The sequence below is a fragment of the Taeniopygia guttata genome, chromosome 1 (genome assembly GCF_048771995.1).
Source record: "Taeniopygia guttata chromosome 1, bTaeGut7.mat, whole genome shotgun sequence".
Lineage (NCBI taxonomy): Eukaryota > Metazoa > Chordata > Aves > Passeriformes > Estrildidae > Taeniopygia > Taeniopygia guttata.
The window spans coordinates 3,344,247-3,354,022 of record NC_133024.1 but is presented as its reverse complement, the minus strand read 5'-3'; the positions used below and the strand labels follow the sequence as shown (position 1 = coordinate 3,354,022).

The following is a 9,776-nucleotide window of genomic DNA, read 5'->3' as shown; positions in this document are numbered from 1 at the left end:
CTTTAACACTGTGGGGTGTTCCAGAGGGGTGCATGGAGCTCCAAGGGCTGATCTCTCCCTGCAGTTCTGTCACTGCCATGTGGGACAGGTGTTTTACTGAGACAACAGCCAAGGGGCTGTGGCAGGCTGTTTCTCCAAGCAGTGGTAAAATGAGGCTATGAAGTAATTAAGAAGTTGTTTTAGCTCTCTGGTGATCCCTAGAGAATCTATTGCCATTTTCACATTAAATAAAGCACAGTTAGATCTGACATATTGTCTTTCTTCAGAATTCCTACCTGAGATGATGACAGGGAACAAATTAATCCCAGTTTGATCCAGTTTAATTAAACCATCTCAAAGGTATTGCATTAGCTTGGATGTTCTGATCTTGTTATTATTTTTATTTATTGCAGCAATATACAATTCTTAGTCTGCCTTTTGCTAGAAATACAGTAATTTAGTTAAACTTTATATTCATAAATAAGTGTCTGGGATACTTTAATTGAACAGTATTATTGAGCATAAATAGTGTAACAGAAACTGGTAGGGATACTTCCAATATAGTTTTGCAAACATTTTCAATCAGACTCTTACTGTTCTCTTCCCTGGGAAACCATGATTGTGATAAAAATGTCACATCTGAAGCATTTCTTGTTCCTTTTTTCCAGATTTTTTGAGCATACTTGATTATTCTTTCATTACTGCATAACTACTGTTATTACCTGTTCTTTAATGAGTTAGATTGAAAGTACAAAATTATTTTATTGAAATATTTTATTACAGTTTTGCAAAGATGGAAACCTTAATAATAAGCTAATCACTTTGGCACACTTATGCAGGTTAATAATTCAACAGTGCATTAGTTATGCCCATGTTAAAATAATTCCTTTTATTTAGCAGAAAAGGCCTACTCTGGCCAACTTGGTAGCTTTATATTTATTCACATGGTTATTATAAAGGTTGTTGTTATTATTGTGCCTGAAGAGGTTATTATAGTGCTTTGAGTGCTTTGAAATCAATACTGAATATTTACTTTGATAAAACTCAATTGGTTTTATTCCCATTCTATGGACAGAAAAGTGAAAAAATGTCAAACCAGTAATCCTAAGGTGGCCCAGCTTCTGTCCACAGGTTTTTACCAATCTTGATCTGTGACTTTGGGCCAGATGCTACAGGATAGAGAGGTTGAAACAGCTTTTTGTATTGTTTAATCCTACTGATGTGCTGGGCAATGCACAGCAAGAATGCTCCCTGTGACTCAGTAAATTACTCACTGTTGGAGCCAGGGGTGGAACTCAGTCATCTCTGAAGCCACTGGTTCCTTTAGCACGCTAAAAAAGGTGTAGGGAGCAAAGCTGAACACCAAGGGTTATCCCTGTACCTCACTTCTGCACAGGTAGAGAAGCATTTTCCTTTATCCTCTTGTAGAGTTTTCCCAGGGGAAACTGCTGGAGCTCTGTAGTCTGCCTTTGCTCCCTCAGAGCAACCAACACAAGAGCTGTGACTCTGAAATTCATTCCAGTTCAATTTGTTATTTTAAACCATTGTATTTCAAAACTAAATTTTGGTTGCAAAAAAAAAAAAAAAAAAAAAAAGATAAGGCTGAATTAATAAATCAAGTCCAAATATATAGTTTTACTAGAAACCCAGTATTCTGGTCTTCTGCTCCACAGTAAAATTCTATAGTTAATATTACTTATCCTATTTTTTGATAATTTATTTGACCTCAGCCACTAAGCTGAAAAATCTGATTTCTAAACACAAAATTGCTAATCATAACATTTGATTCAAAACAATAATTTTAAAATGAACATTTTTATTTAAGGTGGGGGTTTTTTGCCTCCAGTTATCTTGTTTCAAAAATATTCCTTGGAATTTAGTTAATCTCAGGCAATATTTTGGTTTGCTTAAAAGTGCATGTTTCAGAAGCCTTTATTTAGCAGAAGAGCTTCACTCAGCTCAAATTATTTGAGTTATCTTTTTCTTTGGCCCAGTCTGAACTCAGTAAGTGAATTATTTTGCTGCTTTTTGTACCAATGATGTAAAAAGTGGAAGAAACAATAGATACCTCTGTGGTGGGAGGGCAGTGGCTGATTTCTGCAGCCAGTGTACCACCTTCTGCTGAAGCTGTCATCTGCAGGCAAGTGATTTCTAAATCCATCTGTGCTATCTGTTTCAAGCTGTTCAGTAGCTTCTTCACAGTCCTGTGCTGTTTTGTTTTGTTTTTGTTTTTTTTATGGTACTGCCACAGTTACCTAACAAATCCTCTCTGCCTGCACAAAATCAGAGGATGCTTAAGTTTCAGATGTTGCTACTGACTTGCATATTTTCTCATGGCTTTCAATTTTCTTTTCTGAATTTGACAGGTTTTCAGCTCCAGTAGGAGGTAAGTATTCACTGAGGGCATTATAGCTCTATCTTCATTTTTCTGCACTTTCCTACTTCTCATCCTCTGTTCTGATTTTCTGTTTCAAAAATCAAGTCACTTTTGCAGTTTCTTTGTAATGTATTCTGTGCAACCCTTGTTTTCCAGCATTTTTCAGAAATTCATGTTGCCTTCTTAATTGACCTGTCATTTATGGACTGTATCTGTAATTCTTGGGTGATACTTGGTAACAACTCAGAATTCTGATGAACAAAGCAGAAAATGTAAAATCTGCAATACTTTGGAGACAATGAGCTGTCTGCAGGAAGGATGCAAATATTATTATTCAGACTGGCTACTGTCCTTACTCATCAACCATGCACACATAACTATGTATTTTGAGTGTGAGTTTGATTTGGTCAGCTCAATCCATTACACCAATGCTAGAGTTAAATTAATCTTTTGACATAGACAACTGCAATTTGAGATAAACTGAAACTGTGTTACTGAAAGGCAAAATACTAGTATAAAATCTGGCTTGCCTCATTGCTTAATTAGTTTTATAAATATGTATTTTTACAAAATTGAGACAATGGTTTTGAAGATCTTAGTTCTTTTTTGCTCTATGAAGTTGTAATCCAAGCTTATCTCTCTTTTCCTTCCTTTTTCTTATGCAGAAGTTTTATAAGCAGATCATTCTAAGTGGCTGGACTTTAAAACCAGATCTGTAGGTGGGAGTAATTGCTTCTCAGAAGCTGAGATGATTTACTAAAGTATATGTGGTTTAGTTTGCTTTTTTACTGTGTGTGTTCTTGACATGAGCCATTTCTGTTTGGTACACAACTGTGATAAATCTTCTGCCAAACTTTCTATCTTAATGTTGCCTATAGCATCCATAGTTATAGTATTCCTTGTCTGACTGAAGCTTTCAAGGGGAAATAGGGCTGAAAGAGTTAACATATTAGGTTACAGGCCCAGTTATATTACTAAAAGCAAAACTAGATGAAGAATCAACACTTCCCTGACATTTCTTCTCCTTAGTCACTGCACATGATTTGTTAATAGTAACAACCCTTGCTAGATCAATCTCTACCAGAATTCTCATTATTTGTCCTTTTTTCTGCCCTCAAAAAGAATATGGTAATATCTGTGGAAGGTTATGGGAGGCACAGTTAGATCTCCCTTGGAAGCTCTCAAGAAAGGGTTTTCTTGCTACTGTTTAGATATTCCCATTTAAAATATAATCACAATGCTACAAAGAGTGTCTTGCTGTTAAACAAAACCCCATGAACTGTCCTTAAGCCAGATGAAGTCCAGATGGATGAGGTTTTTTTACAAAGTTCAGAATAGCGGGCATAATTTAAAATACTGACAAAAGATGAATATGTAGTAAAAAGGAAGCTGTTCTGTTAATCAAATCTGTTAACCAAATCTGTTAACCAAAAAGAAAACATCCTCTTCTCTATTAGCCAACCTGTTCACACTGGGAGATTTTTGGCTCAAGCCCTCAGGAAGGCATTATTTCCCTGTGTGCTCATGAGTCTCACTAGATGCAGAATGTTCCAAGTCAATTCCATTAGACTTTGAACAAATTTCCTTGGAGTCTCTATGTATATTCAGATCTTGGTTTCCACATATATTCAGATCTGCCTCTCCTTCCCTTCCCCATTAAATCTACACTAATGCAATAAAGAAAGAACGTACCCTTTTTCCAGGAAACAATTACTGAACATTTACCCCCTTTAGAAAGACTAAAGCAACTTCTGGTGCTATCTTCTCAACATAACTGCCTCTATTAAACTTATTAAGAGCAAAATACCTTTCCCTGGCTCCCCAGCTCTCACAGCCTCCCAGCAGCATTTCACTGTGAAATGCCTCAGTCATTTTATTATCAAATACTAAATGGACAGATACACTCCAGCCAAATTATACCCATTAAATGAGCACATGGTTGTTGATTTAGAGCAGATACTCTTAATCAGCTACTTTGGAATGATACTCAGTGGGTTTCAGACAGGCAGTCTTACAGCTGAGGGAAGTCATAGCTGAGGTTTTGGGATAGGAAGAGTTATAGTGCCAAAAGACAGCTATTGGGAGAACTTCTGTGCACTTAAATTGCTCTGTCTTCCCTTAATTTGGAGATTGATCAACACACAGAATTGGATCATAGCAGCAAACAATTCATATTTATGCATTGCAGAGGTTCTAAGTGCAACACCCCGTTTGATGGTTGAGGCAGAAATGCCTGTGACTTTAGCTCCCCTTCACTCCACAAAAGTGAAATATTACTTCACAGAACAAAAAAAGGATCATTCCAGCAAGTCATACTCTTCAAAAGGTCAACAAAATTAAACAAGTCTCATCTTCATGCTAAACCCTGAAAGATTTCCAGGTTCTCCTGTCTGTGAATTGAAATCTTGCTTCTGTCTTTGACTCTGCATTTGTAGACAAATGCTTCTAACAGATTATTTCACTGTAATTCCTAAATCAAAACAAACTGGGAAATCCACTGCTGTTTGTGTCAATATCTAACACTACACAGCATGTGTGAGTGCACAACATTACTTTGCATGCTGGCACGAGCAATGGATCAGACTACAAAACAATTACCTTTACTCTAAAATTGTGCCTTCTGTTACAGTGTCTTCAGTTTTAATGAAGATCAACTGTGATAAAGCTACACGGAGTAATGGAAGTACCAGAGTGAAATTGCTTTTTGAAAACAAAAAGCTATTTAAAAAGTCACAAAAGGAATGGGGGAGCCATGAGTGAATTTTCTACCCTAACATTTTGGCACTGCTCTGTGGAACCTTGTGCTATCAGCAAGGAATGAAAAATTGCAGTTGACATCTACACCTGGCATTTGTCTCCATTAACGATTAATGTAGGGACTCTGTTCTCTTGGCTTAGTCCCCACCTGTCAGGTACTCTTTAGGAGAAAAGAGAGCAGGGAAAAACCAAATAGATTTAGGCTTCCTTGTTTTGAACCAGATTTTCCAGTGAAATCTATAAGCAAGTGTTACACTCGCATTCTCAAGGAAACAATTTCATTGTGGCCCTGCCTGTCTCCTCTCCTTCAGAGCTGCTGTTTCATTCACTCATCTCCTGTGGGAATTTTCTGCCTGTCTTTTCATATCAGGAGCAATAAATCAAAGTTTTACTTGGCCCATCATTCAAAGATGATGGAAAGCATAGCTGTGTTTTGATAGAGAGAGCCCACTTCTGTGTCTCTGATACAGGAGGTAAAAAAAACACTGCTGGAAGACAGAGCCTGAGGAGTCCTTCTATCTGCTGTGGGAACAGCAGCTCCTTGATGGAGATTCAGGAAAGCTGGAAGGTGGTTCCTCTGCATGTCTCAAAGGAACATCCCACAAATTGCCAGGAGCTATCCTGGCATGGCTGTCCATGGTTCCAGATTCCCCATCTCCTCCTAACTCAGAGGATAATGTCCAAGAGCTTTGTGCTGAAAGCTGGCTGGTTTTTTTCTTGCATTGAGCAGGCATGGCTGCAACTTAAGAAGGCAAAGCAGAAGTATTACACCCCTAGCTTTTAAACACATTGACTTTAGAGGTTATCCTTATCTTTCTGGCATGTTAGGTGCACAGATTTGATGTCTTCTTGTTGTAGCTCCCAAGAGCACTCCTCAGCTCCTAGGATTGGAGGCACACTACAGCAGTAACGCAGCCCTGTAGTATTTTTGGGCAATTATCCCCACAATGTGAATCTGGGACAAATTTTTCCAAGGGTGCTGGGGCATGCTATGGTTCTCTTCCATGGCTGAGTTATAATAGTCCAATGAAAGGTGATAGTTTGCTGTTTCACCATGGTCATTGGAAATATCTTTGAAAGACAGCACAGAATGCAGTAAAAGAAATAACAAGACTTAAGTCAGGGCCAAGGCTGCTGCTGAATAGGAAACCTTGTGTTGTTATAACAACAGATGAAGGAGACTTTTTTAACAAATTCATGTACTTGAACCCTTAAAAATACAAGAGTTGGATGGTGGGTGCTGCTGCCTATTTGTTCCCCACAAACCTCTCCTGTGGAAAAGCAGGTTGGGTTAGCATTCAGGCAATGCAGTCAGAACCACACACAGAACTCACCACAGCCAGCTCAGCGAGAGAGGCAGAAGGCTCTTTCTGCAGGATTTTATTTCAGCAACACATATGGTGGCTAAAGGGAACCCAGGCACGAAAAAGGGCAACCAGCTGCTGCAGACATCTTAAAAAGGTGTCTTAAAAAGGTGAGAGAGAGAGCCAAAGGCAGGGCAAAGGGGACTGGTCTTGAGGGGAGAGGGCACAGCCACTAGGGGTATCCAACCCTGAGGGAACAGGGAAAGGAGAAACCAGGGTAGTTTGTGAAATACAGGGAGACAGAAGTCAATGGGGTGCCTTGTCTTTTCTCCCAGGAGGAATGAAATCTGTGGTAGGTCTTTCCAGGGCAATGCACTTGGGAATTGGCTGAGGAGAGTGAGTTCATGGGATGCTACAAACCTTAGAAGCCTAACATAGCTGTAACTGTGAGAAAGTCTAAATGGCATTTCTTAGTCTTATGTGTGTTTGCTGTCCTTGCACTTCAGGCTGACCAAAGCTGAGTGCCTGCATTGCTGCCATCAAAAGCTCAAGCTTTCAAGACTCAGGGATCCAAGCCTTGGATATATCAGCCCAGCCCATCATCTGCTGTAGTCGGGACATGGTTTTTGGAACTCTGTCATTTGCACTGGAGTCAGCGTGGACCAGGCTTCCATCTGCCCATGAGGTAATGTGCAGTCACAGCCCAGCTGAGTTTGCCTCGTTTTGTTGTCAGCAGCAGCATTCTGAAGATCACAGAGATTTAAAGTGGAGTGGCAGCTGCTGTGCCATCTCTCACCTGGCACAGGGCATGTCTAATCCACTCACTAATAACCAAATGTCAGCTGCATGAGCCTGGATTTGAACAAGCATTCCTGTCCCTTGCAATGCTAAAATAGTAGCTGCTACAAGAGTAGGAGTTTTCCTCACACACAAAAGTAGGAGAAGGGATTAGAAACAGCCACAAACAAGGCATAGATGAATATATGTTCCACCAGGAGCCCACCAGATATTTGACCTCAGGTTCACATTTCTGTAAACATGTATCTTGGCAATGTATCATTCAGTTCCTCAATATGATGCAATAAAAGCCATTTCTCATTCATCTCGGCTGTCTTGTTGTGTTATGTTACAAATGATTACTGTTAATTCTGTGTTTAATTGTGCTTAGCATAATTTATTTGCTATCCAGTGATTTTAACTGTTAGACATAGCAAAATATGGTTGTCTTCTCTTCTGCCTCCTTCTGCTTCTCATTTGTGGATGCTGAAAGCAGCTGGACCTGTTCCATGTGAATGGAAATAATTATGGGCATGTACAACAAATTCATTAATCTCAAGAAGGTATCTCATGTGCTATGCTTGGAGTACTCTTCATGAATGGTCTTCATCTTTCCTGTCCTTCCAAACTTCCTTTCCTTTAGTTTTCCATCACAAACCTGTTGAACCATTGAGGAATCAGCTGATGACCCTGCAGATAGGATCTGATTGACATTTTGGGTAGTTAAATCATTACTAATGCTTTTTTACCTTTACACAGTGGTTTCCCTCCCTGGGAAGCATTTTTCACAGTAAAAGATTTCCATCTATATCATATTTGGAAGAGAACTGATTTGCATAGTGTTCCCCTTTTCTGTATCTTGGGCAACGATTTGGTGCTGCTGCATTTTCTGTGGAGTTGCCCTGTTGAAAATTTGAAAAAAGCGCTGTGAGAGTTTTTGAGAATCCTTCGCGCTGCTCTTGAAAAAAATTTCCCAACCTGTTCCATCCAAACATCTGCTTGGATTGCTGTGATGTGCTGAGGTGTGCCCACCTTGCTGCATGCCTCTATCATCTCAGTCAGGGTTGGTTGACCAGGCATGTGGCCCTCCTGCATATCTGTTTCTCAGCTGAGTGAGAGCCCTCCACCATCTCACATCTGATTTTACGTCTGTAAAAATTGTCAAGGCAATGTATCTACAGTCTAAAGGCACCAAGTTGTAATTGCTGAAGATGCCTCTCAAAAGCTGTTTGAAATATAGTGAACCAAGTCCTTCTTTCCTTGCAGCTTCTAATAAGTTTTTCAAGACCTGATGATCCAAAAGTTCCCATCTGGGGTTTTCATTTCTTCTTCTGTACCTCGCTGGCGTTGCAGTGCTGTCTGTATCTAGTACAACATAATCTCTGCCTTGCAATGCTGTCCTTCTGTTTGCCCAATTAATTGATGAGGAATCTCTTGGGATTTTTCAGGGAATGGGAACCAAATCCACACCTGTATCCAGTGGGGTTGTAATTAATCTGGATGTACCGTCTTCTAGCCCAAAGGGTGCATGCATCCCAGGTACCCCTCCCCCTTCTGTTTGGTTTTATGATCCAGAAGGTCCACATGAGGTCTATAAAAGCAAAAGAACCCAAACCATAATCTGCTATTTGCATATGCAGATTGATCTTCCTATCTTCTGTTTCCCAGAGGATATTTCTTGTATTTTCACTATAAATATTTCTTATATTATCACTATAATTAGGACTGCTCAGAATCATCTCAGTTTTTAAATTATTATAATTATTATATATTGCTGATTAGAATTGTTTTTAAAACCTCTTTTTTTGTTCTTGTTGTTTTTAAAACCTCTTTTTTTTGTTTTTGTTTTGTTTGTTTGTTTGGTTGGTTTTGGTTTTGGTTTGGGTTGGGTTTTTTTTTTGGTTTTTTGTGAAATATTCCAGTAGTATTGCTATCAATAATTATCAGCCCATCATGGAACTTTCACTTGAAAGAGAGACAGTCAAAATATTACATGTAGCCTGGAAAATGAGCAGAATTGGATTCTGGAGGAGAGGGGCCTTGCACTGTATGCTCTGTATTGCTAGTGGTCAGCCCAGGTACCTGCATGCAGACTATTTTGAGCTGTGTGTACACATTATCTCTATTCCTCTTAGTGGCCCCTATCAAACTGAAAAGCTGTACAAAGTTTTAGGCTCATATGAATTAAAAATTCTCCCCAGCTTACAAACATTTGAGGATGTAAAAATTCTCTTTTGTTAGCAAATTTTAGCTGCCCTTTTGTCATAATCCTACCACTGCTTACATGTCAGTGGAAAGTTATTTTGATTTGAAAAACTTGTTTAGAAATTGAGGAGTTTTTCTGGTGTCACAGTTCCAAAATTGGGGTATATTAAAGAACTGTGTCAAAACCACATGGATGAAATTTCATAGTTGTGTTCTCAACATTTTGAACTATTCTGATGTCTTTTGTGAGTAGAGCTCACTAGAAGGTCATAAATAAATTTCATAGATACATTTGAGTTCTTCATTGAGTATTGTTTTTTTTTTTTTTTCAGCTTAATCCAAAGAAGAGATTTGATTCACAGAGAAGAGAGTGGTGT

At 38.9% G+C, this 9,776-nt stretch overlaps 1 long non-coding RNA gene across 1 annotated transcript; it reads left to right on the top strand.

Annotated features, from left to right (window-relative positions):
* Positions 1-2,129: 2,129 nt before the first annotated feature.
* On the top strand, positions 2,130-7,519 carry LOC115497585 (uncharacterized). The gene is made up of 2 exons (XR_003963127.4): positions 2,130-2,365; positions 6,924-7,519. It is a non-coding gene; the product is annotated as an uncharacterized lncRNA (long non-coding RNA).
* The last annotated feature ends 2,257 nt before the right edge of the window (positions 7,520-9,776 follow it).